The sequence below is a fragment of the Capsella rubella genome, unplaced genomic scaffold (genome assembly GCF_000375325.1).
Source record: "Capsella rubella cultivar Monte Gargano unplaced genomic scaffold, Caprub1_0 scaffold_15, whole genome shotgun sequence".
NCBI classification, from domain to species: domain Eukaryota; kingdom Viridiplantae; phylum Streptophyta; class Magnoliopsida; order Brassicales; family Brassicaceae; genus Capsella; species Capsella rubella.
In genome coordinates, this window is record NW_006238909.1 from 17872 (window position 1) to 26029 (window position 8158).

Genomic DNA, 8158 nt, shown 5'->3' on the forward strand with positions numbered 1-8158 from the left:
GTTTATAAACATCATCGTCCACGATATATTTTTTTCATTACTACGTATTCTAAATCTGTCATGATTTTAATAGTCACCTTAAATATTTTTATAAGGCCTAAAACCTGCCGTCGGACTCAAGTCTTGTGTAAAACTTCCCAAACTTAAAGGGTCACTCGGTCGACCGTAGCTCCACTAGTACAAATTCATTCATTTATGTATTAGGTGTCTTTTCAAATTCTTAAAACAAAAAAAAAGTATTATTTTGTATTTCGATAGAAGTGATAAGAATAAAATTAAGATGCTTATATTTATGTTTTTAATAATGATTATTAATTTAATTTAAAAGGAAATCAAACTAAATAAACTAATATTTATATTCTTTGATCAACGGCCAAAATATGCACTTGAAGTCATTTATATATAATAACTCAACTCATATGCCTCACATATGTATTGTTTAGAGAAAAAACTTGAAAATCTTACAAAACAAGAAGAGTGTTTGCAAAAACAAAAGTTTAAACTTTGAAGAGAGATTTGATCAAAGACATTTAACTTCTCGAAGATGAGAAAAATATGGTGAAATGATCTTGCAATTTTCTGGAAAACTAAATGTTCAAACCTGTTTTGGTAATTTTTTAGCCAACGTATAACGTATGAAATGTCGATATCATGTCAATATATAATTCAATTTTGGTCTGTTCCAAACAAAGATTTGTTTTTGGTTAACATGATTTAGTTTTTTTTTTTTTTGTAGAATTGATCAAAACTACGTCAACCCCTATTGAGAAAAAAGCAAACACCATGTCTATTCTTTTTAAGTGTTCGACGTTTTCATATTTTGTTGATTCTTTCTAGTGATTCTTGCATTTTTACTAAGGAATAGTTATTTTTAACCAGAAACATGACCTAATTTATTGCAAACTAAATTTTATTTTTGTACTATTGATTGATATTAAAACTTTTTTATCTCTTTATTTTATTTGTTAGGCTATTAAATATATTTTTGGTATTAATTGAATAAGAGAATTAATTAAATAAAGTTATGGTTAAATACTTTAATTTTGTATATAGATTAATATAAGCTTATTAAAGGTTATAAATCTTAGTTTGTACATCACTACTCTTAATTTTTTTTTTTTTTGATAACGAATGTTTTATTTAAAAAACATAAACAAATATGGACAACGGGGCAAATCCTAAAATGCATGGCTGATGATGGCTCCCTTCGTCGCCACCTACCCACTCCTATACAAAAAGATCTCTCCCACCTACCTCCTCCTCACTTCTCATTTCGCCATTCTTCTTGACTTACTCCTAAATAAAATTATAATTCTTTTTTTAACTTTTACATAATTTTTTTCCGAAATTACAACAGAGTAATAAAATAGTAAATGATAACTATATATTTTCATGTTTAAAAATCTATAGTTTATAAAATTTATTTTGCTTAGCTAATGATAATGACTTGCTATACGTTTAACCAAGTTTATGAGATGGCAAAAGAAATGCAACGAGACAAAAGCAACTACCACACCCGTCTGATTCATACACGCCACTTCTTATGTCTGCGTAACGCTAAATTATGGGGAAATAATAATTATGTACGTGTAATTTTTATGATCATAAAAACACTGCCAAATATTTACTTATATGATCAAAAAATGACAACATGGTGATGTTAAGATTTATATATTAAATCTTTCAAATATTTTGGACCATTGATTAATTCATCTCCGACCATTGATTCATCTCCCACCAAACCCCAAATAAGTTTTTCTTTTTCTCTCCTACCATCATTATATAATCGTTCTCCCACCTGAAAATAGTTTCTTGACTGTTATAAAATAACATTTTTAAAGATAATATCCTAGTTAATGTTTCAGGTCAATTCGTGATCGTAAATGTTATATATAATCTCGTTTTGGTTAGTACATTAACTAGTCTTTTTAAAAAATACATTTTAGATGTTTAGTTTGGAGTTTGGTTTAAAATCCTCCTAGTTGGTAATTAACAAAAATGTTTGGTGGAAGACTCTTTATATGGTTATAGCTAGACTGTGAATTCAGACGGATCTACAAGTTTTTATAGCCAGACCTAACTTTCTATAAAGTTAGCACAAGTCATTGTTTTCGACTATTGTTTATTTTTTCTCAAAAAAGAAAAAATACTAAATCTAAATAAAGATTTATAAACTAAACTGCAAAAGACTACAATGTTTCACTGGTCCAAATTTATTTGTAATAGAACCATATGTCATTTTGTTTCAAGTCTCTCTAGCTAGATCATTCGAAATGATCGCCTCTGTTCATAGCTTCCGAGTTACATTTCCATACAGTTGTAACTAAAATATGAATTAGAAAATTCAAGTTTCGCCATTCGAAGAGTTAGTACACTCTCGTTACTCACCAAGAACTAGAGGTGGAAATATAAAATGCATGTGGGTATTACAATATTAGAACAGGTAGGTTTCTTGAAAATTATATATATATAGCCAATTTCCTTGTGACTTACCTAGAAATATCAGACGACGACGAAGCTCATTGATTTGTTTTAAACAAACAAACGTTGAACACTTGGGTTCACACACGTGACCTTGACTTTTCTCGAGCAACTCTCTTGAATATTTCACTGAATATTCTATAATGATATCTTTCAACTTACATGTAATGGAGGCTAGCTTATATATTTTATGAATAGTTAATAGAACTTTGGGTCTTTTGTTAGCAGAGTTGATCATTCAAACTTTTCTTCGCATTCATCTTGATTAGTCATTAGACTTTTTGGTCATGTAGAGATGGTTTGATCACGGTTTAGATATATAGTAGTTGAACTTAGTTTAGTAAGAACTTTGGTCAACAGTGAACTGGCATGCATGGAGATGAAGTCTTCACAGAAAAAAGATAGTAAAATATAATGCTAAATAAACAAATTTTAAATGGTATGAAGCCTTCAATTAATATATCTCAAATTCCTAATGATTAAAACATAATTAGAAAAATCAACATATACTAATAACTTTGTATTACGGATATACTAGGAATATAGTTGATATTATTCATTGTTCGTATACGTATATATTAGAGATATGTCTCTATCCCTTTTATATAGGATCTAGATAATATCACAGAGTTGTATAAATACTTGTGCTTGGATCATCAATAAGATAACACAACATTTTGGTATTAACATGGTATCAGAGCAACAATCGATCTAAAAACTCTTAAATTTTCTTTCTTTGTTTTTTTTCTCTTCTTACTCGTTTCAAGCTTTGAAACATGAGTGATTCCGAGAGCAGTGTGGAGGGCAAAGACGCTTCTGCTAGCACACTTGTCTCTCCTTATTACTTGCATCCGTCAGATCACACGGGTCAAGTTCATACCCCAATCTTGCTCAATGGTTCGAACTATGAGCGATGGTCCAAGTTAATGCTTAACTCACTTCGTACTAAACGAAAGCTGGGTTTTCTTGACGGATCTTTGAAGCGACCGTCCTCCGTTGAGAATGAAGCCGAAAAGTGGGACATGGTCAATGCGATGATAATTGGGTGGATCTACAGTAGCATCGAACCCAGGCTTCGTCCTTCTATTTCATTGGTGGATAACGCCAAATCGATGTGGGGGAGTCTTAAGAATCGTTTCTCTGTCAGTGATGATACACGCATGCACCAACTTCATGCGGATATCGTCGCTTGCAAACAAGATGGATCCTCTGTTGAGGATTACTTCGGCAAGCTTAAAGTCTTATGGGATGATCTCGCAAACTTTGATAATGATTTCACTTGCTGTTGTAAGAAGGACGACTGTGCTTCCATGGCTGCTTATGAAAAGAACAAAGCCAAAGTTCGTGCACATCAATTTCTGATGGGCCTTGATAATTCTCGATTTGGCACCACGCGTTCCAACCTCTTGAGTAGAGGAGGTGATCTGAACCTTGATCTGATCTACTCTCAGATCATTCAAGAGGAACGACATCTCTTAGCCATGAAATCTACAGAGGAGAAGATCGCCGTTGTTGGATTCTCTGCAACAAATTCGACCTCTTCTTCCACCCCTCAAGCTGCCGCTACAAGGATTGGTCGCTCTTCCACAACATGCACTCACTGTGGAAAGCAAGGTCATGACTCACAAAACTGCTTTCAAGTCATTGGATTTCCGGAGTGGTGGTCCGACAAGAGTAAGCAGTCTGGTGGCAGAGGTCGTGGGCGTGGACCTGATAATCAAGGTCGAGGACGTGGTGGTCGTGGTAACGGTGTGCGCAGCCACAATGCACAAATTGGTGATGCCTCTTCTGCTTCCGGCATTCCATCCTTCACACCAGAACAGTGGGCCTCCCTTTCTCAATTCGTGAATAATCAGACTCATGCCTCTGCATCTGACAAGCTTTCGGGTAAGAATGCTAAACTCTACTTCTTCGGAACTCATAGCCGGTTCGACATTATTATCGACTCCGGAGCGTCCCATCACATGACGGGTGACATCAGCTTGTTAACCCATGTCACTACTATCGCACCATGTCCAATTACTATGCCTAATGGAAACCAGACATGGGCAACTCAATGTGGCCGTTTGAATCTTGGTGGCCGCATAATCTTAAACAGTGTTTACTATGCACCACATTTGTCCATCACTTTGATTTCTGTGGCTCAGTTATTACACGAAGTTGCTAGTTTTGTGTTATTTACAAAGGAATTTTGTGTGATACAGGACCAAACTTCGAAGACTTTGATTGGTGCGGGCCAGGAGCGTGATGGGGTCTATCATTACACCGGTTCTGTTGCAGTTCAAGCTGGTTATGCAGGCAAGGCTGGTGATCGGACACTGTGGCATCGTCGGTTAGGGCATCCATCTTCACGAGTTCTTTCGGTTTTATCTGGTGTTATGGGTTTTTCTAGTAGTTCTGAGGATGTTGAAAACATTTGTGACGTTTGTGTTCGAGCTAAACAAACTCGAAACAGTTTTTCAGAAAGTTCAAATAAAGCAGACGCTATTTTTACTATGATTCATTGTGATCTTTGGGGGCCTTACCGAGAATCCTCTACTTCTGGTGCACGTTACTTCCTGACTATTGTAGATGATTTTTCTCGAGCGGTTTGGACAATTCTATTACTTGAAAAGAAGGAAGCTCCTGCTGCCTTGAAACGATTTTTCACCTTTGTCCATAAACAGTTCGACAAACACATTAAAATAGTTCGCAGCGACAACGGTTCTGAGTTTATTTGTCTAAAACAATTTTTTGCTGATCATGGCGTGCAACATCAAACCTCTTGTGTCTCCTCCCCACAGCAAAATGGAAGAGCTGAGCGTAAACACCGTCATATTCTCAATGTCGCTCGTTCTCTTCTCTTTCACGCAAATTTACCAACTCGGTTTTGGGGAGAGAGTATCTTAACTGCGACCTACTTGATCAATCGCACACCATCAAGCATTCTTGACAACAAAACTCCCTATGAACTTCTGTATGGCTCTGCTCCCTCCTATGACAACATTAAAACTTTCGGTACGCTTTGTTATGCTCGCCGAGTAGCTCGTGATGGAGACAAGTTTGGGCCACGAGGGATCCGTTGTGTCTTCTTAGGTTACCCTCTTGACAAAAAGGGCTGGCTTGTATTTGATTTATCGACTGAAACAAGCTTCATTTCAAGAGATGTTATCTTCCATGAAAACGTTTATCCATATGCAGTCCCAGTTTCCTCTTCTCCATCAAATTCGGTATCTCCTTCCATGGACGATATCCATCCTGCAGTTTTTGATGACCCTATTGATACATCTTTATCTTCGTCAGGGGGAGTTTCTCCTAATGTTGAAACAGTTGTGGAAACAGCTCCATTAGCTGTTGTTGATACAGTCTCCGTGTCACCAGCTCACAATCCCAATTCTCCTCAAGTTCAGTTACGTCGAGGAACTCGTGCTCGTACACGTTCTGTTTTACTTACGCCTTATGTCACTTATGCTTCTCGCCTAATGATAGACCCCTCTCACGCTTCTCACCCCTCCGTCTCTGAGTCTTCAAGTAAGTCCTTCTATCCTCTCACAAAATACTTGTCTTCTCACCGTTTATCATCTTCCCAACAATTGTTTTGTGCTGCTGTGACGGCCAATGTTGATCCGGTGAGTTACAAGGAAGCATCCTCGTCGGATGTTTGGTGTGAAGCAATGGGATCAGAGGTTAATGCACTTGAAGATCTTCATACATGGGATATCACTACGTTACCACCGGGTAAACATGCTCTGGGTTGTAAGTGGGTCTATCGTACCAAGTTTCGGTCTGATGGTACAATCGAACGGTATAAGGCGAGACTTGTGGTTCACGGGAATCGACAAGAAGAAGGCACTGATTATAACGAGACATTTGCACCAGTGGTCAAAATGAACACAGTTAGACAGCTTCTCAAAATCTCCGCTGCTAAAAACTGGGAATTACATCAAATGGACGTCCACAACGCCTTCTTACATGGGGATCTTGAGGAAGAAGTTTACATGAAGCTTCCTCCGGGTTTCAAAGCTACTGCTCCAAATCAAGTATGCAAGTTGCGTAAGTCTCTTTATGGCCTCAAGCAGGCTCCGAGGTGTTGGTTCGCAAAGTTGTCTAATGCACTACTTCAGTTTGGTTTCCAACAAAATTATTCCGATTACTCCATGTTCACTCTGTTTCAAGACAGCTCAACGGTGTATGTGTTGGTCTACGTGGATGATCTTATTATTGGGGGTGATGACAGTATTCTTATCGCCAAGTTTAAAGATTATTTAAGTAAATGTTTTCATATGAAAGATTTGGAACCGCTGAAGTATTTTCTTGGTATTGAGGTTTCTCGAAGCAAAGCTGGCATCTACTTATCACAACGCAAGTACAGTCTTGACATCATTACGGAATGTGGGTTGCTAGGCTGCAAACCAGATATTTCTCCTATGGAGCAACATCACACTCTTGCTCGTGCTGAAGGTGATTTTCATGATGATCCTACGGCTTACCGTCGTCTTGTTGGTCGTCTTGTCTATCTCTCTGTTACTAGACCCGAGCTCAGTTATTGCGTTCATATGCTAGCTCAGTTTCTAAAGGCTCCACGACAGAAGCATTGGGAGGCTGCTCTGCGTATTGTACGTTACTTGAAAGGATCTCCAGGACAAGGCCTCTTCCTTAGTTCTGATCCTGATCTTGCTGTCTCTGCCTATTGTGACTCTGACTATTCTGCATGTCCTTTAACTCGTCGTTATCTTTCGGGTTATGTTATTATGCTGGGTGATTCTATTGTTTCATGGAAGACCAAGAAACAAGATACAGTTTCCCGCTCTTCGGCTGAAGCAGAGTATAGGTCAATGGCGTGGACATATCAAGAAATACTATGGACTCGCAAGATTCTTTCTTCTCTTGGCATTGTTCAAACACGACCTATTCCTCTATATTGTGATAATCAGGCTGCGATACATATTTCGAAGAATGCGGTGTTTCACGAACGAACGAAGCATATTGAAAATGATTGTCATTTCGTCCGTGACGGAGTTCAAGCAGGCATTATTTCGACGCTTCATGTAAAGACATTTGATCAGCTGGCTGACATACTCACCAAAGCTCTTGGTCGTCCCCAGCTTCTTTATCTTCTCGGCAAGATGGGCATTCGAGACCTACATGCTCCATCTTGAGGGGGAGTATTACGGATATACTAGGAATATAGTTGATATTATTCATTGTTCGGTTATACGTATATATTAGAGATATGTCTCTATCCCTTTTATATAGGATCTAGATAATATCACAGAGTTGTATAAATACTTGTGCTTGGATCATCAATAAGATAACACAACATTCTGGTATTAACAAATTGCTTGTATAAAGTTTTTTTGGGTTAGAATATGTTATAATACAATGAATTTGATTGATTACAAGTGCTAGAGATACATGAATAATATTTAGAAGTGAGAAGAAAGACTTGTTGATATTTGGTCTCAAATGGGATAAGAACCCAAAACCATTGCTTTGAGGTAGTGAATGGCTTGGATATAGTTATTTTGGGTTAGAATATGTTATAATACAATGAATTTGATTGATTACAAGTACTAGAGATACATGAATAATGTTTAGAAGTGAGAAGAAAGACTTGTTGATATTTGGTCCCAAATGGGATAAGAACCCAAAACCATTGCTTTGAGGTAGTGAATGGCTTGGATAAAGTTATTTTGGG